The sequence below is a fragment of the Cavia porcellus genome, unplaced genomic scaffold, assembly GCF_034190915.1.
Source record: "Cavia porcellus strain 051 isolate PalLab524CR breed Dunkin Hartley unplaced genomic scaffold, mCavPor4.1 scaffold_13, whole genome shotgun sequence".
Taxonomy (NCBI): Eukaryota; Metazoa; Chordata; class Mammalia; order Rodentia; family Caviidae; genus Cavia; species Cavia porcellus.
Genome location: NW_026947496.1, coordinates 28048442 through 28072683, shown reverse-complemented (window position 1 = coordinate 28072683; position 24242 = coordinate 28048442). Strand labels below are relative to the sequence as shown.

The 24242-nt window shown below is 43.8% G+C and overlaps 1 protein-coding gene and 1 long non-coding RNA gene across 5 annotated transcripts in view; one reads left to right on the top strand and one right to left on the bottom strand.

The window, feature by feature from the left end:
• LOC111756488 (uncharacterized) overlaps nucleotides 1-23652 on the bottom strand; it is a 32186-nt gene extending 8534 nt beyond the window's left edge. Inside the window, exons 1-3 of the long non-coding RNA XR_002790974.2 lie at nucleotides 23281-23652; nucleotides 21359-21683; nucleotides 20518-20616 (exon numbers count right to left, since the gene is read on the bottom strand). This is a non-coding gene — a long non-coding RNA (uncharacterized LOC111756488). The remainder of the gene's footprint in view (nucleotides 1-20517; nucleotides 20617-21358; nucleotides 21684-23280) is intronic.
• The window catches only part of Ripor2 (RHO family interacting cell polarization regulator 2), a 203570-nt gene that overhangs the window by 35037 nt on the left and 144291 nt on the right, over nucleotides 1-24242 (top strand). The gene's annotated exons all lie outside the window — the stretch shown is intronic.

The following is a 24242-nucleotide window of genomic DNA, read 5'->3' as shown; positions in this document are numbered from 1 at the left end:
GAGCTCACTGACAAGTTTGTTCTTTCTCTTGCAGTTCTATCATTCAACAAACAGATCCTATCAGTAATTCTATTTTAATTTCCATCTTTCACTTCTTTTCATTGAGCCTGGGCATCATTGTGGTTTTAGCTATTTGTCAGCTCGGTGCTTCCTCAAAGTATTCAGTATTGCAAGTCTCAGGAGATGGAGACAAGAAACAGCACTCCTCACTGATTTCTACTGTTTCTCTTTTTTGCTCAAATCCCCTGGAAGTGTGCTTGTGTATGAGACTCACACAGTCCCACCTTGGCAGCCTCTATTTGTATGTTAGGTGTCTGGTGCCATAGCAAAGGAGATTATGGCAAATGGCCACACCTGCATGGAAGTTAGAACATTTTAAACATGTAAATTCAGAAATACTATTTAAACAAATACATATCTAAAGTTTGCAATTATCTGTTAGAAATATCCAAGATTGGAGAAGGTAACAAGTTAAGTTGAAGATATAAAAAATAAGGCTTGAAATGAGGGGTAACACCATCTTTTAGGAGATAATAATGATATATTAATTCTGAAAACTGATAGTTTATGCATAGCAAAGAGGAAAAGAGAGAAATAAAAAGTCAGTCTCTTACACTGTCAAGATCTGAAATTAAAATATATACCCTACATTTTCCTCCTCCATTGCTAAGTGATTGTTGTCGTGTTTTTAAAATGCATGTTCTAGCAAAGATTATCAGAAAGTTTAAAAAGACTCAACCCTTATAAAAGTCAAGAAGTGGCTCACCAATCATTGCTCTCTGCAGTCTAAATAAATATAAACATGTTCCATGCTTTAATCAACAAGTTCTCCATGGAATGTAAGACAAAATTGCCCAAATCATAGAAGATTCCCAGGAGCTACAATCATGTGGATTTCTTTAAGCCACTTTTGTACTTGAATCTTCTGCAAACTTCAAAAGCCATCACTGACATCTATGTCTGCTACGGATAAACCATGCAGGATGGCTGTTTAATTTTTCAGATTCAGCAGTGTTCAGGGGACTCTCACAATGACGTTCATGACAGGAAAGTTCCTGTGGTCAACAGCGTTTCGCTATGCCGAGTTCCTAATGGACATCCTAGCAGGTGGAGCTAGGTCTCTGTTCTAATTCCTGTCACAGGCCCTTGTGGCACAGAGTTGGATGTGATCCAGAAAGGAATAGAATGCTGTATGTCCGAAGGATGAGGTGGCTTCAAAGAGCACCCTTGCTTCTGTGGGTTCTTTGGCATTTGTGGGTTTTTTTTTGCATTTGTGTTTTTAAGGAAAAATGTGAAATACAGTTTTTATTTTCGTTGGTAAAGTGCTGAAGTCAAAAAGCATGAAATTGCATCCTGGGCCTTATTCCTACAACATCTTAAACATTATAATTATTAAAGATAAAAAATGAAGAAATACATACATATATTATATATATATGTATATATATATATATATATATATATATATATATATATACAAATTGGACGTATCTTTCTGCTGTATCTTTTAGGTGGTGGTACTAACTTTTATGGACTGAAATTCTAATAGCTGGAGGACACACTTTATGTTTTTGTGCCTCATTGTAGTATTCAATAAGAAAATATCCCATAGCAACTTCCTTATATGGTTATCCAAAACTTTAGGATAAGCTATGTCATAAATGCCATTTACTGAATATTTGAATCATACTTATGATCTAAGAAAAACTTTGGCATATTATATCTAATAGCCCTGACCTAACCTACTCTTATTTTGGAAATAAACTTTCATTGGAACTCAACCAAATCCCAGGAGTTTCAGCCGCACAAAGGCAGAACTGGGTAGTTGCATCAGAGATCTTTGTAGACGATGATTGTCGGACCCTTGATCTATGTTATTAAAATACTACAATATTGATCCACATATCACAAAAATACTATATCATGCTTTATAGTTGTGAAATATGTACCATTGTATGTATGCAAATAGGAATAGCTATACATAGCTCTACATAGCTTCCAGATGCACCTATGTGTGTAAGATACTTATACATAAATAAATGCATACATAAGTGCATTGGCATATTTATGGATTTGCCTGTATATGTGTGTGTGCATGGATGTGTATGTATGCACATGTGCAATTAACTGAATCCTCTAAGGTTACTGTAATTACACCTAAAAAAAATCAAGGCCAGCAGTCTACTTCCTGAATGATGCTAATTCTCCATCATGGAAATGGTAAATTATGCCTGACGAACACACAGCAATTATGTCTTCTGTGTCTTACTTTAATGGGTCAGTCTCTGGCAAAAAATAAAAATAAAAAACACTTTTACAAGAGTGTTTATTGCTCGGTACTGAAGTCAGTGTTTCTCTGCTGCTGGTGCAGGAGGCTGAGCAGCGATGCTGAGGCCCCAGAGTTACCCAGGGCAAGGAACCAAAAGATGAGCCAGCAGGAGAGAAAATGAGCAAAAACAGCACAGAAAAAAACAGAGGCTGACTCTGCCTACAGCAGAAATGACACAGCCCAATTTAAGTCTGGGGGAAGAAAAGTAGCATTTATTATAGATCAAAATGTAGAATACCCCTCCAGCCAGGCATTGGTACATTAATTTCATAACTAGTTATTTGAGCACTTGCTCTGTGTTGGACTGGACTAGGCTCAGGGGACACGGTAGGATGCAGTCCCCATCCTCAGTCCCATGAGAAGGAGATGAGAGATGAGTGAGAAGGTGAGTGCTGAGTGCCCCTCTGTGGCCAGCGCAGCAGAGTCCGGTGGTGCGGATGGGTCAGGAAAGGGCTTGTAGAGGAAGTGCTCTCTAACTGAAAGTCAAGTAAAAGTGAGAGTTGTACAAGCGAAAAGACACCAGTAAAGGGCTTCTAAGCAGAACCAACTTGTGCAAAGGACTACAATTGAGTGAGACCATAGGTTATAGCAGTGGTTCTGGACTCTGGGGCCAAGAAAACAGGGGGCATCATCCTGAAGTGGGCACATAGTGCAGATAAAGCCAGAAGCCTTTGGGTCAGCCCCTAAGCTTCTGGATCCACCCACATCCTCTTCTCTGACCAGCCTTTGCTGGAGCACTCAGATCAGACCATCTTTATCTAGTTTTACTGTTTCACTTATCATGTATTTATTTTCTAGATGAAACCAGAAAGATAAATAGGATAAATAGGAAGTAGGTAGGGAAAGACTTTGTGATAAATGGTATGGAAAAGTTGTAGAAAACACGAAAAGGGCTTTAAGCATTCTGTCATAGTCTGTTTCACACTACTATAACAGAATACCTAAGGCTGAGTGATTTATAAGGAACAGAGACTTTTTTCATAACAGTTCTGGAAACTAAAAGTCCAAGGTTGAGGGTCTGTACTGATGAAGACCTTCTTACAAGAAAGTAGAAAACCAGAGGCTTATGCATGCCTGAAGGGAGCAGTTGACTTTGCACTAGAAGAAATTCATTCTTTCAGTCACAGTATGGATCTAATACTTCTTCAATATGCCACCGTCAACCCTGTCACTTCATGGATCAAGTTTGCAGCACACAAATTTTGGGGGTCACATTTGTACTTTAACGTGTGAGAATAAAGGGGTTAGATTTTTGTGGTTCAGAAACATTGCTCTATTTGCAGATTTAAGATTAGTTTGCAGTGTTCAATCTACCATAGAAACATCTGGCTTTCTAGTTAACAAAAACATCATTAAGAGGAGTTGTTATTAACTTCATAAAAAGTGAGTCACAATCTAAAATCCTAGTAAATGAGAAACACATTTGTAAATAGGTGCTTATTTGTAGGTATGGTTGGTGGTAAAGTCCACTTTGCACAACTTGTCAAACCCCTCTCCTCAGATTTTTCAAGTGATTATTTGTTCATTCTCAAAGACTTATTTAAGCAAGTTGATGAACACATGGGGGGGTATAAATTATAAGGGCAACTGATTTCTGTCCAAAACACAAGAAAACAGATTGAGGAAGTTAAGAAAAAAAAACAAGTAGGCAGAAAAAAAGGAGACTTGGCAGTGTGAGAGTGGAGGCAGCCTTACATCTGCATATCCTTCCAGAGTGTGGCTGCCTCTGCCTCGGCCCCTCCCTGCTGCCGGTCACATTCCCAGGCCCCCTTCACTGTCTACTGAGCCAGCTGATTACTCCAAAGTGTCCAGTCTGCCTTTCCCCTACAGAGGGCTTCGTGGCCCCGCAATCTGAGCATGCACAAGAACCTCCCAGAGGCCTTGTTAGAACATGGTTATGAAATCAGGAGGTGTGGGGTGGGGCGTGAGCATATGCATTTCCAAAGTTGGTTGGGGATAAAACTTTGAGAACTGCTGCCCAGGACCAGTACTTGTTTCTCAGTCTTTAATGCACACCAATCACTCATGGGTCTCACTAAAGTACTACACCTAAGTCTACACCAGTGGTTCACGGTAGGTGATGGTTTCACTCCCAGGGGACATCTGGAAGTTCACATTGTTATACATGGTGAGTAGGAGGGTGCTTGTTGCTGCTGGAATGCAGGGCGTGGAGGACAGACATGCTTTGAAACATCTTGCAATGCAAAAGGTCTTCCCACAACTGAGAGTTCCCCAGCTCCAAATGTCACTGCTGTGACACTCCGGTGTGAACCATACAATTAAGAGCCCATGACCATTTGCAACTGCGCATGGCGAGTATACTGATTTCACTTTGAGAGCAAGATTTCATCCAACGTAGATCCTGAGGCCTCTCCTCTCTCCTCTCACCAAATCCCACCTCACCTCTAAGTGCCTAAAACAGTGTATACACCATAGTGAGTGCACAGCAAAAACTCCTTCCCATTAACTACCTACAACCGCTCAAACCAGAGGTTCTCAGCCTTAACTCTATATTAGAATCATCTGGGGAGTTTTTGAAGCACAAAGCCTGGCTTCCCTCCAGTGATAGATTCTGATTCCCTTGTTCTGTGCTGTGCCTGCATGGTGGGAGTCTATAAAGCTCTTCAGTTGCATCCAAGGAACAGCAAAGGTTGGAAACCATTGGAATGCAAGCTTGCACTGGAAGCTGTGAGAGTAGAAAAGATGTGTGTGGCCCCTGGACCACATATATGATCACAGCTGCAGCCAGCCTCCTCCAAACTAGTTAGACTCATGATGTCCCGTTAATTTTAAAGCATTTCCGGGTGTCCCCAGGGGCTGTGCATGGTGCTGTGTGCTACAATCACATGCTGAAAAGTTGCTAAGCGCTGCCTTCCAGCGGCCTCTGGTACAATGTATAAGCCTGCTGTGAACAATGCTGTAAGTGCTACCATAACAGACACACGCACAAAGTGCCAGAGGCACAGGGAGGAAAAAGCTGTATGCCCCTCCTGTGTCTCAGGGACCTGTGGGTAAGAGTTCCGGAGAAGGCGGCATCTCAGCTGGCTGCAGCTTGGGAATATCAAGCGCAGGGGCATGGCTGAGAGGGACAGAGCAGCTGGTGTTTAAGGAAGCCGAGAAAGTGGGCAGGAGGAGGGACAGGGCTGAGACCTGGCAAAGTTGTTCAAGAAGGGCCTTGTGCTCCAGGATTTGGGCTGTTTAGACAAGAGGGAGCCAAGGAAGGTTTGTAAACAGAAAAGTGACAGGAGGAGGGGCCTCACTGGTCACCTGCATCCTGGCCTCTCTTGGAGCTGCCACTTAGCATTGCATCAGAGGTAGCTTGGTGCTGTAACCTGTGACCTTCATGCCAGACTCTCTTCCTCGCCACTGCTCAGGCACAGAGTCCACAGGGGGACAAACTGAACAAAGGGCAGATGGGGTTGCAGTGGAGGCCTGGCTGGCAGAGCCCACAGCCACCTGCCTATGCTGCTTCCCCTCCCTGCTGCTTCGTTGACACCCAGCCACCCAGCCACGGCACGCTGGACACTACGGATGGCTCTGGATGGCTTCCCCCTGTGACCTAAGGCTGGTGGACCCTTCCGAGGGGTCCCCTCCCTCCCGGGAACGACTGCCTACCCCAGAAGATCTCTTCGTAATCCCAGCTAGTGCCCTGCAGAGGGAACACAGACAGTGGAGGAGACATGACACTCCTGCACGACACTCTCATGACAGCAGAGATGACATGCAGAGAGGGAAGAAAGAGCTCCCTACCGCCCCCTCTTCCTCAGAGCCAGCTGCCCCTGGTGGCCTCAGTGACCAAAGCTGGCCACAGAGCACACTGGCTGTTCTCACATTGCCTGGCCACTCGGCATACTTGAGCAGTGGAAAGGAGAAGGGAGGAAGCGCTCCTTTTAGGGTCAAGATTTCAGCTCCAGGGGTGAATGTGGGTGAGGGTAGGAACCACGGAGAGTGTTTCTATCGGCAAGGTGTCAGGCTGTCAGTCACTCGCTTCTCCAGGGATACAGAGAACATGCCCCACCCCCTCGTTCCAGGACCCAAAATGCTGCCACCAAGCGGCCACAGATCACTAAACCACATCTCAGCATCTGAGCACCCCACCAGTCTCCACCCCACAGTCCTTCCGGTCCTTTGTTCTCCCCTGAAAACAAGCGCAGGATACACCTGTGGCTAGCGAAGCTGTCACCGCAGATCAGAGAAGGCTTGGGATCTCTGTGCCCCAAGTGATCTCAGCGTCTCAGGGTCCTAGTGACCTATAACATGCAGGGGCTCGATGGAAAGAAAGTGCCATATTGTGATGCTGCTAAGATGCATCAAAGAAGGGGCTGGGGGTGGAGCTCAGCAGCATAAGTGCAAGGTCCTGAGTTTCATTCCCAGTACCAAAAAAAAAAAAAAAAAAAAAAAAAAAAAAAAAAAAAAAATCAAAGAAAACTGCTGGGACTTTAAACTGTCAATTACCTGACCTATTTATCTAGGGAAAACACTTGGTTTGAGTGGGGCCGGACCGCCACTGACCTTGGAAGTACAGGTGTAGTTTTCCCCGCCCCCCACTCCCCTTTCCACTGCCTTAACCAGCTGCTGTATAACTCTGGTCTCCAACTGTCAGCTCTGCATGTGCCCCCGTCCCACACCCTAAGAGAGTTCACGCTGGTTCTCCCTGACTCCGGGTCCAGAGCTGCTGGTGCTTGTTACCCCTCTCTCCAGGCTTCCAAGTCCACAAATGCCAAGGCGCTCAGTCAGAGGGACAGAGCTGCAAACCCAACAGGAGACATGAGTCAGCATGAAGTCAGCTCTCCCAGGGGCTCCACAGTTACCCGGTGCAGTAGTCTTTTAAACTAACTGTGCTTTTATGACAATATTAAGTAAACCAGAATTTAGAGAAAGTAAAATTTTTCCAGAAGGATTGTACTCCACAATCTCTGGTCAACTCTGACCGTGCACAGGCAAAACAGACAAACACACAATGTGGGTTCCAGTATGGCTTTGTGTATGACAAGAAATCAGGTGAAAGCTGGATTTGGCCCTCAGATTATAAAGACCCTGATTTCAGGATGCATTCTCAGGTTCCTGAAGGCACAACTCTCTCTCTCTCTCTCTCTCTCTCTCTCTCTCTCTCTCTCTCTGTCTCTGTCTCTATCTCTCTCTCTCTCTCTCTCTCTCTCTGTAATCTTTTCATTGAAAACTAAGTTAAGTAAAGCTAACAAAGTAGTATCTAACATGTATGAAAAAAATCAGCCCCAAAATAATAGTAATATTCATTACTGATGAAATTTTAGTAAACTTAATTTACTCATATTAAATTAGTCAAGGCTAGTCCTTGAAATTTGTCAGAACCTTTTAAGGAAAATATATATTTACAACCTTCAACACAGTGCTGATCAAAACAGAACATTAAATGCATAAGATGTTTGTTGAAGCATTATCTGAAACATGAAATGACTAAAGATAACCTAAACTCTCAAGCTCAGAGTTTGAATTATGACTTATCAACAGAATTAAATGCTAAGACCTATTGTAGAGAATAATTAAGACATTAAGTAGAAATGAAATGCTTTTATCAATAAGAATTATATTCAGCTGAAGATATAGACAATCTGATCACAGTAGCTCAAACAAAAAATAAGTCTTTTTTCTCATGAAACAAGAGATCTGATTTCTAGTGTTGATCCAGGGCCAAAATCTCTGTGATTCCTCTTGGTTACAATGTGGCTATGAAAGCTCCAGCCATCATGTCTCTGAGCAAGAAGGAAGAAGGAGCAAGGGAAGTCGCTTTGTGGTGAAAGTGAGTTTTCTCAGCAGACGTTCATTCCTTCAGTGTCTCTGGCCAGAACTAGGTCACAGATATCCCCCCAGGTGTGAGGAAAGATGGCCATAGGGTCATCACGATTGCTTTGCTGAGTCTGGGTACACAGACACTTGGAACAAAATCTGGATTCACTTAGCAAACAAGGATGGAATGGATGGTAGGAAAGTAATAGTGCTTCTCAAAACCAAATGATATAACATCTCTGCTCACAGCTGCGTAGAGTGTGTGTGTTTGAGCAAGCGTTGGTCAGAGGAGAGATGCAAAGCAAGGTTTGCTTTGGTATGAGACTGTGCCTGCTTCCCCCTATTTTCTATGACAGTGTTACTGTCAATGTTCCAAAGAGGAAACAATGCTTTGTATCAACCACTCAAGAAAATGACTCCAAAAAAAGCAGCGGTATCTTTTAGAGGTGTGCACCTTCTCCAAAAACTGGTTTCAGTTCTCAAAAGCAGCAAACAATTCCTCATTAGGCAAAAATAGTGTGTTGGCATGGCTAATTATATTTATTCTCCATATCCTTTTTTTTTTTTTTTTTTTTTGCACTTGTGGGTTATTAACCTCAACCTTCCATTTGCAAATGTTCTATTCTTATTGAGCAAGCTGCCAACATTACCGTTGACTTAGATTTGTCTGGTTTCTGCATGCTATTGTGTGTGTGTGTGTGTGTGTGTGTGTGTGTGTGTGTGTGTGTAAATGCCAACTGGCTTTGCAGAAGGTGAGACCAGGCCTGGGAGTGCTACTGGGAAGGAGCCCAGCTGGTGTCTGGCCATGCACTTGAAAGAGGAAATTCCTGCTTTGGTGGAAGGATTGGCTGAGTAGCCTCTAGGATTTCTTCCAATTCAGAATCCCATGTATATGAGTTGAGGTTGCTGTTGTTTATTTACTAGAAATTCCAGATGGTTTGTGTCCCTCCAATATTATAGGATGGTTCTAAAATCAGTTTGGCAATTTATACTTTTCTTTAAACATTGAGCCGTACTTCACTAAGTCTGTGGACAAACAGAAACACTTTAGGGGCTCAGCGCATGACTTAATAATTAAGAAACAATAGAAAACCCCACAGTGATGAAGTCATAAAGTTCTTTTTTGTGCTCGCGCCTCTTCCGTTCCCTGGGTACTGTTCCATCTCCCACTATGCTGACCCTCAAGATCCCTCCTGCACCCTGAAGTGATCTCCAGCAGCCACAACCATGAATTTTATGTGCTTTGATTTCATCAGCCCAGCAAAACTTACCTATTTCCTGCCCTTTAAGAATCCAGCTCTCATCTGCATGACGCGTAGCTAAAGTGATAATAATTAGCTTGTCCTTAGCTGGGCCCCATTCCAGGTGACACATACACACTGAGACAGTGACTATCTTCCAGGTTAATTCCTTCCTATCCAGGGCCTGGAGGGAATCTTGGCTTTTCGCAGCACTAACAAGTCCTCGCCACCTGACCCCTTATTCACAACTGTCTTCCCCTCAAAGATGTTCCTATCCGAGGCATTTAAAAATAAAGGCCATCACCGGCTAGCATTTTGTTTGGCTCATAGGACATTTAAGTCTGAATCATTGTCATTGTTTAACAAGTGTGAGTTTTCACACATAAATCCATATTTTAGGCATTGGTTAGAAAGCAGGAGATCCAGCAGCCCAGGCTTTCTTTCTCTAGGTGCCTCCAATGGACAGGAGAAGAGAAGCCACTCTAGACAGGACGAGGCTTTCTGGAGCCTTGATTTCACTGGTTCCCTCAAAGGCCGGGGAGCTTCTATCCAGGTGTCCTTTTGTATCCGTCTGCTCCTCTCATTTGCCTTTCCTTCTGGCTCTTGAAGGCGTCTGAGTTTTGCAGCCCTGACTTAAAATCTACAGAGAGCTCATTTTGCAGGCTTGTACAGGATTATGAAAATCATCCTACAAATCAATGGGGAAAAGCCAGGCATGGTGGCACACATCTATAATCCCAAGTATCTGGAAGGCTGACACAGGAGGACTGCAAGTTTGAGATCAGCCCGGAGAACTTTAGCGAGGCTGTCTCAAAGAAAATTTCAAAAGAGCTGGAGATATAGCTCAGTGGTAATGTATTTGCCTACTGTGTGTAAAGCTCTGGGTGTGAGCCTCAGTACAAAAAAATCACTGGGGAAATGATGATTGACCTTTGAATCTTAAAAACATTTGTCAAAACATTCAAAACCCTCAGCTACAATATGGGGAAATGAGAAAATAGTAAAATCGGTGTTCATTCAAAATACTGTAATTTAAGGCATTGTAAGCATTGAGATGAGACATGTTTTACTTCTTTGTAAACATTGATCAGCTGGGGACACAGCTCAGTGGCATAAGTGCCTGCCTGGCAAGTACAAAGTCCTGAGTTCAATTCTTGGTACCAAAAACAATTTTTTTTATCAAACACCCTTTAAACTGCACTTCCCATTGTGTACTTGATAACATGGAGCAAGCATCTCCTCTACACCGTGGCAAATGGTCATTCCCTTTTCTAAGTGTGAGTCAGCTTCCCACGTTTTACTGTTTGTGCTCTCAATGATACATATCTGAATGTAGATGTTTTGCTGGTGCCATTTCCTCCTGGATGTCTTCACCTTTTCTCATATTTACGTCAGTAAGTTCACCTTCACAACGTCCCTCAGCCTGCAGATCCAGAGCCCCTCTGCTGTGGCTGTGTCCCATTTGCACAGCTGACCGTTACTTCTCCCACACCACTGATGCCCCGTGCAAAGAATCGCTCAGCATTCCTCCCTGCTCCATTCATTTATTGCACTTTCCTCTTTACTGGGCGATTCCCTCTTCGAGGTAAGATGTCACATGGCAGTATCATTGGGAGACAAGGAGACAACGAACCACATGCCTTTCTGTCTGTGCACAGACAGAATATGAAATGCACAGGGAACAGTCGCCAACAGATTCTGAAAGAAATGACACAATTATCTGACGCACATCTGCTATTCCTGTGAGTGCTTTTGGACTGAGAAGCTAGAAGCGAAGCTTGTTCTTCACACGGGTAGTCATGGTTAACATACACCATGGTAACGAACACCAGAGCTACACTATTACTTACTAAATGATGGTAACTGAAATCCATGTGTTGAGAGCTGTCCAGAGTCAGGAGTGTCTGGTAGGTCTCTTGCACAACCAACTATGACATCATTTAAGCTCTAAGATATAGAGACTACAGACATCATTTGTGCCAATCAGCTTCCAAAGGCAGGGTCTCCTAGCATAATATCTTGCTTCATGACTACTTGCAGAGCAGCTAAGAAAGCAAACCACTGTCAATTCTTAACACAGATTCTTTGCAAACCCTATTAATAAACACTCTGGCCACCAGGGGGAGTGGAGGGCTCCCAGCCTTGCCTTCAGGGTCTCCTTGCTAAGATCTGGAGCTTTCAAAATGGGATAGCAGCAACAGGAATTGAAACTTTGTATCCACAAGCTGAATTCTCCGGTGGAGTTCTCTTATTCCAAAACTCAGGGCCAGGAAGAGGGGTTAGGAGGCTGCCTCCTGCGTGGATGGGAGCCTCTTCGCTGGAAGGTCTGAAGTGAGCAGTTTTCGATGAGCACACTTAACTTTCTCCTTGGCCAACTGTAGAAGGCTGGGTTTCTTCAAAAACCTTTTAGCTGAGGTTGGATATGGGCAGAGGGATAAAAAGGTCACTTAGCCAGTTAGGGTAGCGGCTGAATCTCTGTAGAAGGACTTGTAATGACCCCAAAAGACTGGCATACTGGCAACTCACAGTGAGAATTAAGTGTGAGGTCCGTGACCTCAACCCACAGCTGGGGTTTCACAGATGGCCCTTGGCCACTGTGCGCAGCTGTGCCTTAGGAACCTTACAGGAAGACAGGACCAGAGGAGTTAGCTGGTTGAAGTATCACTGGTTAGGTGGATTTTTAGCCCCATGTAAGATGCAAATCAGACACAGGCTGATTCCTGAGCGTGCTGAGGAGTATCACTTGTTGTTTACCCTCTTCTTCAGGGCTCTCTAAACAGGAGGGTTCCCTTATGGCTTCCAAGATTTTACCAATCAGAGGAAAAAGTTCTTGCTCAATTTGGGTAGAAATCATGAATTGGCCAGTTCAGCCTCCTTGATGTGTCAGTGGTACTCAGTGCTTAGTATGAGAGCACCAAGTTTTGAGTGCCCAGTGCCTCTTAGCTCTGAGTGCTGCAGCTCCTGGTGACTAGGAGCTCCTGGGCTGCTTTCTGGAGCTCTGCAGCAACTGCATCCCTTTGGAGTCCTTCTCCTGGTCTCTACAGTTAGGCTCCATCACACTTGGCTCTCTGCTCCCCCACTGCTTTCTGGAGCCCTTGCAGCCCTATGGCTGCCACTCAAACTCAGGGGAATCAGCTCTTGGTGTTACCAGATCTTTCTCTGTTCAGCCTATTTGACCTACTCTACCCAAAAGAAAAATGGGAAATAGGCAATAAGACCACTCCAGCAAGGCTTTATTGGGGCCTGTGCTGTAGCACAGGGCATAGTGCACAGGGAGGAGCCCCCCTGGATGCCCCGAGGGATGTGAAATAGTGCTGCTCGCACAGGAAGGGGAAGGCTCATGTATCTGCATTTTCTGCATCTTGCAGGCCTATTTGGGAACCTTCGAAGTAGTGGCAGAAGGGATGGGTCACCTGGCATAGATCCACGTATGCAGGCTGCTGGTTCAACACAAACAGCAGGGCATCCAGGACACCATAGCCATCATGATAATCACTCTGGAACCAGAAGCAGCAGTTTTGATTGATAGTTCCTGCATTTTCCAAAAAAAATGGCCAGGGTTGAAATGTGTACCACTGCTGCTTTCAAAGAGATTCCAGGAGGGGCAGCTATGTTGATCATGCTCCTCTGGGGTCTGGAGACTTAGGAATGATGGCAGCGCTGTGTCCTTCCCAATCTGTGTTTTGTCTGGCTACTCAAAGGCTCCTGTTGGGGTCACAGAGCCACAAAGCCCAGAGGCTTTGTGAGAAGAAAAGAGCCAGTTGCCCCAGGTCATCCTCAGGGTGACACAGAGAGGCTAATGGTGATCAGTGAGTTCATAGTGCCTCTGACTGTCAGAAGAATGGGAAGATTTGGCCTTATTTTCCTACTGCAGAGATTCCCAGAACCCTGGATCCCATGTGTTCTGTGCACGAAGTGAGTGGAAAGAGGTTTGGTGAGAAACATGAGCAGAGGGAGGCAGAATGGATGGAAGCAAGGTATGCTAAGCTCATCTGCCCCTCTCCTGCATCTACCACAGCCAAGGATCCTGCTGTTATAAAGACCAGATCAGAAGTTTGGGCAAGAGGTCCACAGGCAGAAGGTGCCCAGGGCAAGAGACGCATGCTTAGCAGCCTCAGCGCATTGTTTAGATGATGGGATCACCATAGGTTTTATTTGTCCGTCTTGAGAGAAAACACACAGGCTGTGATGGGTCATGGCAATGGTTGGCCAAATTAGGGCTTTATAAACGTCAAGTGCTCGGGAGCTTTTTGTTATCCTGAGAATTTAGGTTTTCTTTTATATTTAGTGGTTTATACGATGGTTTGATCTCCTGCACCACACCAAACTATATGTCTATAAACATCGCTACATCTTGTGTAACCAACTCTTTGATTGTGAAAAAATAACCTGAAACCAAAACCGGGGCTTTATTTCTGATAGTATGATTTGTTGTACACTGGGCCTGTTTTATTTGCATAGATATAAGAGGTATGGAGTACTAACAATGAAAATTATTACAACAAAAAGTAAGGAATATGGTAAAGGCATCTTGCACTTACTACTACTATTTTAAGTAGTAAAACCAATCAGTATTTGGCATCGTTTCTACACAATCATTATTCTGTGAATTTTCTCCATTTATCAAATCTTTTCTAAATATCTTTCTGAAATCTGAGAGGTAGCCAAAACAAGATACTAATTGAAAAGAACTGAGGGATAAAGGCAGATGAAGAAGACATTCATGGTGGAACATTAACCATAATCAACTCACTTATTTCACTCTTAAGTACCTAGATTTTGGGTTAAACTGTATTCTGAATTTTTCTACTTGTGAGGTGAAATACTCTGGAAAGTCTCAACCTAGTTCTTGTGTAGAGCATGACAGGTCTTAACTACTAACTATTACTGACAGTCTTTGACGCTTCCTCTAAACACAGTTTAAGAGCTGTTGTTTGGCTGGGTGTGGGGGTGCACACCTGTAATCTCAGAAATCTGGGAGACTGAAGCAGGAGAACAGTGAGTTAGAGGTCAACTGGGGCTCATAGGGAGACCCTGCCTTTAAAAGAATGCTGTTGTCTGTAGGATGAGCCCTTAGACTCATTGTGAATGAAAAACAGAAACCATCTGTTGACAAGATGGTATAGGACTGGCTAGTTATTTATATCAGTAAACATTGTCAATATGGGGCATAGAACCTTCTGTTCAGATACGAAGCCATGACTCCTGGAGATAGCAACAGTTCTCCAGGGCTGTCTGCTGTATCTCAAGCTGTCTGCTGTACTTGCCACTAAATGACAAGCGTGTGTATTTAAAGGGCCAAAGGAAGCTTCCTGGCCACTTTGTACTAGTCTTGAAACATTGCATGTCCTGGAGGTATGCGGTGTAGACCTTCCACATCGCTGCCACCCTGTTATAAAGCATATCAGCAATTCCATCTGATCACCTTCATGGCTCTTTGTGTGCTTTACAGTGATTTAATCCAACAGGTGACTTCAGACTTGAGTTTGGTTTGTGAGTCTCTGTCCTGTGACTTCTCAGATAGACTCTAGAGTAGCACAGCTGACCATGGATTCTGCTTCTGGGAATTCAACCAATTTCAGATGGAAAATGTTTAGGAAAAAAATTGTCCCTGTCCTGAACATGTGCAGGCATTTTGTCTTGCCATTATTCCTTGAACAACAAAGTATAGTAGCAATTCCCATTATATCTACCTTGTGCTAAGTACTGTAAGCAATCTAGAGCTGATATAAAGAGTCTAAAAGAATATGCACATGTCATATGCAAATAAGGAACTTCGGCATTTGCTGATTTAGGTAACTCAGGGAGTCCTGAAGTCAGTAGCCTGACAGTGTCCCAGTGCAAACATACTCTGGGGCTGCCACTGAACCAAGATAATCTCAGAAGCAGCTATCAGTCTCTGTACTTTCTACCCAGTGAGTCACATGGCTAGTATGGAGCAGGGCAGGGACTGAAAAATGGGTCTTCTGTCCTACTCTTTCTGTAGCAAGCTCCCTGCCCAACAGCTCTGGTTCCTGCCTGGCCATCTCAGAGAGGCAGATGGTCAAGACTGTGTGCCTGCTCTATTCCAACATATTCTTCCTTGCAACTTGGTTTTTTGCAACTTTTACATGTTGATCTGACTTCTGTCCTGGAATATAAGGAAACCCTAGAAGTATTTAAGGATGTTAATGCCATCTCCTCTCCTCCCTTTTCCTCTCCAGACCACAGGTCTCCACCCTACCAACCTCAACAGCCACTCCCTACACCATAATGATGCTCAGAATCTTGATCACCTTTGTTTCATGTGAAAACATGATCCTCGGCCTTGATCAAGGGATCCAGGCAAGGTCGGGCAAACTCAGAACACATGATAGACCAGCTACATCTCAGAGACAGAACGCTTTTTCTGTTGCCACACAATAGCATTTCAGTTTTTTTCCTGGCAATTATACCATTCTGTCGTTAGTTTCCAAATGGTTGTTGCACAGAGCAGTAGTCTACCAAATGTAGCTGCGAGACCTTTTTAAAATGTATTTTGTGCTCAAACAAATATGTAAAATTCCAACCCAAAGTTAAAACACTTCCTTCAATTAGAGATCCAGAGGAGCATATCGCCAGTGGTTAAGAACATGAACAGAGAAGGTTCAATTCACACCTCTGTTAACTGTGTAATTTGGACAAGTTACTGAACCACTGTGTGCTTCTGTTTTCCCATATGTAGACCTGGATGCAAACAGAAGAGCTGTCACCAAAGACTGTCATACATATGGTGGCCTTCTAGCAGTGCCCATTCTGTACCAAGTGCTCAGGAAGAGCTTACTGCGGTCAGGGCACACAGTGACTGTCTGGAAGAGAGCCCAGGGCAGCTCTGGGCTTCACCATACTGAGCTACGATCAAGTCTTTCCCACCTTCTGCCCTAACTGACCTCAGGACTTTGTTACAATCTGTAGCTGTTATACTTTGCACTGCATTCAGGACATTATTCCAGCCATTCTAACCCCTGAGTGCCGATTCTGTCCCCGGTTCTAGGAGCTATCACTCTAAATCGTGTAACATAAAACAGACTTTTCCCAGAGCAGCTTATGGCAACCAGTAAAATTAATTGCAACTTGCCCTCTGCATCGGCCTCAGCCAGGACACTGCCTTGCCTTGGTCCATGGACAGTTGCTGGGCTCAGGTTAACCGGGGGCCAGGGACCCAGGACATCCCACTTCTCATTCTCGAGGTGTCTGTAATGGGCACAAAGTTGTCTTGTGATGGCCTTTCCTCCTATGGTGAAGGACACAGCAAGGCCACAGTGGGGACAGCACGCAGGACTGTGCTGGACCTGGTTGATAGTCTGCCAAGGCCGGGATGCCGGGGTCACTCTGTCACTTCCTGTTGTCAACAGGTTTTGTCAGCCTTCTCTTTCCACTTTAGCATGACAGGGGCCAGGGGAGGGTTCGGAAGGTGACTTAAAAATCGACACCAAAGTAACCCTAGCTGATTCCCTACTGCTGCTTCTGACAGGGGTACGAGAGAGGAACTGCTGCAATTCTAAGCAGTGACTGATCTTGTCCTCCCAGCACGACCGCTTTCTGTTGTTTTAAGTCAGCACAGCCATGGTTACCGAATAGGAGGGTAGCCATGCCTGTGGAATTAGTGGCCCTGCGAAAAGCACAACGAGTTGGTAGCAACTCAAGGGCTGCTGTTTCCTTGAGGTTGCCGGTCAGTGCTCCACTCCCAACTGGAAAAAATTAAAATCTCTCCACCCTGGAATTGTCCACAATAAGGAGAGCTCTTGCCTGTCACATACATTGTACGTGGGGAGATTTCCTGAGCAGAGGACTCCAAATCCAGTGCTCATTCATTCAGAGAGTTGTGTTCATTTAATTGATCCTGCAGGTGGCAGAGAGGCTGGCAGGGCTTCGCAGGGCCCAGTGCCAGCCTCAGTGGCAGTGATGCCAACCAGGGCATCTAGAGGAACCTTGATCAGATGGCTATCTTTGGCGGGGCACCAAGGCAAAAGGGAGGACCGCAGGGCCCTCTTTTCCTCCATCACTGCAAAACAGCCTTTGGGCTTTTGGGCTGATTTGATTTCATGTAAATAATAAGAGGAACTGACACTTATGCCTTGCTGATCATTTACTATAGAGCCAGAGGGCTTCAAATGCATCAGTCCTCACAGCTCATTAAGACAGAATAATCATTCCAGTTTTATCGACAGGGCAATTATAATTTGTCTGATGTATCAGTTAGGATTAGGGACAGCTGTGTATGTTAGAAGCAGGGAGACAAACAGAATGTGGAAACTGACTTCTTTTCCTTTCTCATGTATAAGGAAGCTAGGAATAAATAGTGCGGTGCTGATCTGGTACTCACATCTCCTTCCGTGCTGCCATCCACAGTTGTCCACATGTGGTTTGCTCCTAGTGGCCCATGAGGGCCACTTAAGTTCCAGCTACTGCATTCTTATTTGAACAGCAGAAAACAGACTAGAGAAGTATGTATTCCACCCTTTAAGGACACCTCTTAGAAGTCACCCGTGATATCTGTGCTTATGTTCCGCTGCACAGAACTTAATCAAGGGCATACTAGCTACATAGAAGGTTATAAAAATATAAACTTTATTTGAGGTAACCATTCATTCAGCATATACTCAGTGGTTTTGTTTAAGGGTAAGGGGGGAGATGGTATGCGGGGGGACAACCAGCTATCTTTGCTATAGTAGAACTCCGGCCAATCAGACACCAAAACTTGTATACGTACTTGCTAGATGTATGTATGTGCACCAAATTAGTCAGTTATATGTCAATAAAATGATGATGTAGTTCTGGAAATGCCGCCTCAAAAAAACACTACCCGTACAAGCACACACACATACCAGCTTTGAACCAGTATTTCCCCTTACTGGAACCTTATTATTACCCTCTGGCAATCTAATATAATTGCACCCATTTTATGGGTGGGGAAACACAGGAACATCAGCCAACTACTTTATTTGATTCATAAAGCAAGCAAGTCAAGTGTAAGTAAAAAATTGCTTTTGGGGAGGTGCTTAATAAATACTTTGTGCCTGGAGAAGTGATAAGCTCATTTGGCCTCAAAATATGTGATTGGGAAACTGCAGCCCGAGTACAAAATGATTCTTTCCAAGGCAATAGTAACAGGCCAAGCTGAGTCACTCAGAAGTGGAAATATAAAAGCAGCCTCCACTAAATTAGTTGCATTCACATTAGTAATGTTAGTCATGCTAACTACTGAATAACTCATTTTGTTTGGATAGACAGCAGAAGTAAAAGAATTTAGATCCTGGAAGTAGCAACAGCCAAACAAAACTGTTACTCCTTTGCTTTCTCTCTGTGGAAAGCTCATAATTGTTGACCACCTTTGGTAAGTGACATTTCTGAAAGAAGGTGTTTCATCTTTGCTTTCTAAGCTTCATGACTAAGTGCACTTTTATTACAAGTGTATTTTACTTTTGTTGCTTAAAAAAAGATCTTTGGGAAATTAGAAAGTGATGAGACACTATTAATCTTTGACCAGTTGATTTTGATGGCAATATCCCAGAGTGAGGCCATTTGCCATCAAATACTTGCTCCTCAGTCAAACCACTGGGGACCAGCCAGAGTCCCTGTCAAATCCCTGTGCCAAACTGTGTGTTGTAAGTCATGTCAAGAGACAGCTGACCAGCCCTCTTCCTCTATGTGCTACCTTGAGTTTGGAGCAAAATATCATTTATTAAGTATTTACTAGGTCCCAGAACCCTTTAAACCTCTTGCAACTGTTACCTTGTTTGGTCCTCTCAACAAGTCTGTAGAGTGGGAGCTACCGTGAGCTCTGCCTCACCTATGACAACACTTGGCAACTGAGAGAGAGAGATTAAATGACTGTCCCTGCTTTGGGCCATCCACAAGTGGTAGAAGGAGGGATTAGACCCAGGCAGTACAACTGCAGACCCTATGGGGGTGTTCACTAAGGTCAAGTGCATCTGAGTACTCATGATACAAAGCTAAACGGGGCCAGGTTGCTAGCCGGTGCCTGGGCCCTTTAGTACAGATTTATACTTCTGTTCCAAAGCCAAGATGAGCTCAGTACAACCCAGTTGACTAGCTTGGAGCCAAGAGAAAAGCCTTTTCCTCCTCTGGCTTTCATAATTGGCCATTCAGCCTTATCTGTGTCCTTCCTAACCTCAGAATTCCCCCTGTTTAGGAGTTGAAATTGTATGCAGGGTAAGCAAGAATTTATGCTGACACTTTCCTTGCAGGATCCATTGTGGCTCCACAGGATAGGGAACCTGGGAAAATATTTGTTTGGGTGATAAGTGCTTTGCAATTACTCACCAGGCAACCCCAGGCACAGGGGCACAGAAAGCAACCACTGAGAGCCTTCACCAAAGATAAAATTCTTTCTAACTCTGTTGGTGTGCTTCCAAATGCTGTGCCCTTTTGTTCAATGGAGGGGAGCAAAGGCAGTACAACATGGAAAAGAATCTCAACTATTCGAGACACACCCTGATTTCTGTGTGTCATAGAGAAGTGGAGAAAGTTATCCCACGGAGAAGTAAAACAGAGGAATGTGAGATAAAAGCCTGGAACAATGCATGAATGAATGAATGCGTTCATTCAGGGGACTGGAGAAAGAATGAATGCTCCATTCCCACCCCCTGTCACGGGCTTACTCATTCTGTTTTGCTGCTCCCACCCTGAGAGCTGTATTTCCCTCCCCCGAGGAGCCCAGCAGCCTTGTGCCAAGGCGGGGTGGGCTAAGGAATGGAGAGAGCGGGGATGCCACAGGCCCCCATACCCACAGCACCTTGCCTTTCCCTGATTGCACCTGTGGCTGAGCCAGGTGCTTCTGCTCACCTGGACAGGTACCGAGCTACATGAGGCTGCCACTCCTTACCTCAGAAATGTGAGAAGCCCACTGCTTCCCTAATTCACTAAGCAAATGTGGCTCTGACTAAAGGTGGGGGAACAAGAAGGCTTAGCCATGGTCTTGTCTTCCCATGGGGAGGAGCCTAATGGTATCTTTAAAACAAAATATTTACATAAATATGCAATATTGGTAAGATGCTAGGTTATTGGGTGCATTTAAGATGACCAGATGTCATTTGGCTCATTATTGCTGGCATGCAAATGGTACATAGATATCCAACGAAACCATCCCACTATAATCGGTTCAACTCCCATATATATATTAGGAGGTGCTTTACTTACCTCATAAATTTCTGCATCTGAGAAAAGCTGATAAGAGAATACTTTTCTTTTGAGATTCTTAGCAGCTTCTCAGTGGCTCCGAGATCCACAGTCCTGAGACTGGAATAGGGAAGAGCAAATTAGGATTTCATTTAAAAATTAAGGCAGGTAGCCTCTCTGGGACGGGAATCCCCAGGGCATCCTCCCAAAGGAGTTCAGTATAGGGCTCTAACTCCTTCTGTTTTTCCAGGCTATATCTCTTCTCCTTACTCCCCTACCTGCAAAGCTGCATTTAGTGGTAAAATATAATTGCTAACTGGGCAACACACAGCAATAATATTTGCTGAGTTTCTACTCTGAGCCACATGTTTTACTTGCAGACCTTCATTTAAGTTCTTTGAGAGGTGTATTTCGTGTCACGCAGAGGAAGAACGTGCAGCTAAGAGATCAGCTACTCACAAAGCTAACAAGTGGCTAAGCAGAAATCTGAACCCAGATTTTTCAGTGTTAAAAAAACAAATCTGTGCTGTTAATCATCATGCTACACCCCCAACTTGCTTCCAGTGCTCAGAGTAGACTTGTAAATTTCCAGATAAAAACAATCCCATGGGTGACAGATGGACTATTTCTTTGGGTCTAGGTCAGAATATGGTGTGGAAGAAGTCGTGAGAATTGATCTTTCCCTTCCGCAACAAAGCAGAACAGGGGCATTTCCACCAACTTGCTTTTTAAAAAAGCATCACATAGTTGATTACAGGGAAAAAAAAAATAAGATTCCATGCACACCAATCCTAGCAGGGCCTTTCCAAAACAAAGTTCCCTGTGCTGGGCTACCTGAAAGCACCATGGTGGGATGGCTCACCAGTGTGACTTGGCGATGACTCGGAAGCTTTGCACTGGGTGACAGTTGAAGCAGTTTTCACTGTAATTTTGAACATACCACACAAAGCCCTTCACAAAAGAGGACTTTCAGAGCTGTTTCAGAAAGTGGTAAGAATGACGGGATCAGCACATTTGAAGAAGGGAATAGTCTGAGAGTGACTCAATGGCAGCGTGTTTTTTATTATAACAGTTTTTCAATTTAAATTTGATCAGTCTTTGCATTCTCTTTGGTTCGTCCAAGTATAGACCCAGTGGAAGTAGAGCAGAAAGAGATCTTCACGGCTTATAGATAGGATGCACATCAGCTGAAAGAGGAAAATGAAGCCCATTGTTCCCAGTTATTAAAACACAAGACTACAACAAATCTAGTTTTGCATGTTGGTTTTATTTGCAATTCAGGTAGCAGTTTGAGCTGAAAATAGTGCAGATTGCTTGCCCCATCACATGGGCAGATTATACTTACAACTACAGAAAAGGAAGTAACACACAGAAAATAGAAGTGAGGTATAGAGCCAGCCTGATTGGTCACAGCTAGTGCCTGTCTTATTTAAACACTAACATTGGCCTATTGTGATTGGTTTCGACTGGTTATGGTGAACCTTTTAAAGAGGAGTCCCCGAACTGCAACCCTAACCCCACTTATGTGTTGCAAAGTGCCAACACTGCAATTCAACTTGAATACTGAGGTTTTAGTCTAGAAAAAACAACTCATATGTTAATATCTTTTGTCTGAAAAGAAAAACAACACACATGCCATAGGTTCACCACCACAGGTTTAGACTCAGTTACTTTTTTTTGTTTTGTTTTGTTTTTTGTCTTTTTCCTTTTTATCAGTACCAGGGGTCGAACTCACGACTGCCTGCTTGCAAGGCAGGCACTTATGCCGCTGAGCTAAATCCCCAGCCCTGACTCAGTTACTTTTTACAAGAGAAGGGTGCAGTCTGTGTGTGAGTCAAGTGAGGTTACAGTTCACTATGTGCAAAGAATCTTATAAGAAACTTAAAACATGAATAGAGACAGCGTTAGTCCAAGCTAAATTCAAGTTAACATGATTTCCCATAAACAGTGATAAATCATATCGAGAGGCCAGTTGTAGAAGGGGGTTGGAGATGAGAAGAAATTAGTTCACAGATAGAGAAAATCAGATTAACTCTTTGTCTCAAGATACATGAACCTCCGTAGCATGCACTTCATCTGGCGAATAAAGGTATTTCCACTGTGAGACCCTTTGACATCTTTCCTGGAGATGCTCATGTGGCTCTGAAATTCACTCACCAGAAATAGTAAGGAACATTTAGGAATTGAAAATACAATTCCAGATACTGGCATTACCCCCATTGCATAGATGAGAACACTAAAGAACATGGTGAATAAATAGCCTACCTAACATCCAAAGTCACATAACTAAGTGGAAATTAGGATTCAAGTTCAGGCAGTCTGTCCCCAATGAATATGCATCAGTGCCAAAAATATTAACCCTAAATAATAAGGGTTAATATTCTAGTCTCTGCGGCTAGAATTTCAGAGATTGTGTTATCGGGGGACAGAGACATGGGATGTTTAGAAAGGACTAGAGACATTTGTTTGAGGGGTAGAAGGATGAGCCTTTTTATATTCAGACAAGAACTTTGGGATGAGTAAGACCTTGAGTCTAAACTATGAAGTTACTTAAAGCATTACCTGTTTGTACATTCATGTGAAGGGTATAAGGGGTAGAAGAGAAGTGAGCTATGTGCCCTTTAACGCTTGAGAGCACACTCAAATTGAAAATGAGGAAATGGAGCTGAGGAGTGAGGCGTGTGCCAAAACCACACAGGTGGCAGCCTTTAGCTTACAAAAATATTTCCGAAAGTGCGGCAAGCTGCCCTGAAAAACAGAGCACACGCAAAGAGAAACACTCACCTGGAGTGCGTTTGGGCCAAGCAATCATTGGTACAGTATTCTTCACTGCTAAAGGTTTTCCGGCTTTCCCACTGTCCTTACAGCTTCGCCCACTGCTTTCCGCTTTGCCCTCACGGGCTCATTTCAGCGTGGACACCAGCCCTGGCTGCGCTCACAGAGCCCATGTGGCGATGGCCTGGTGCCTGGACAGCGGTGATCACACAGCTTCCGGTTCACCAGGGGCAGGGAGGAAGCTGCTCATGAGGTTAAAGAAGCGCTCCTGTTTTTTTTTCTAAATGCAGATAACTTGAGTCCTCAAAACATTTACACAATAAAAAGTTCGGCTTTCAAGAGCAAGAAGTTTGTAAAAACCAACAAAAACCAGGCAGCTTGTCAATGGGGATGGGATCCTCCCCCCAGGATATGCTTGGCTGTCCCCTTTTGCCCCTACCATTAAGACTTTCGTCAAAACCAGAGGGTGCTTACTGTGCAGCAGTCCCTGCATTTCTCTGCATTTGAACATGTTGTGTAAAATGCTCGTGCTTGATTTCAGTTTTAGACATGAACAGTTGGTCTTTCTCCTCCAATACAGTAGTTCAAATTCTTAACTGAGGAGGAAAACACTCTGCCTTCTGCCCCAAATTTCCTTGTTCGAGATGAATTCTTTAGCATGATTAAGAAGGCATGCCAAAAACAAAAACAAGAACCAAACAAAACAAAGGAATATATGTTCTTGCTGACCTTTTAGAATGTTCAAAACAGTCTCAAGTGAAAGAAAAAACCATAGAAAACATCGGTAATGCTACATTTTAGGAATTGTTTTTCGATATGTATCATCTATTTCCTACAAAATGAGAATTATATTGTATAGATGCAATGATTTTTACTTAATATTGTATTTTCTATTCATTGTTAGTAATAATTTAGTCATCTTTGAAGGAATATAATTTAAATGGTTATAGAATTTTTCAAAGCATAAGTGA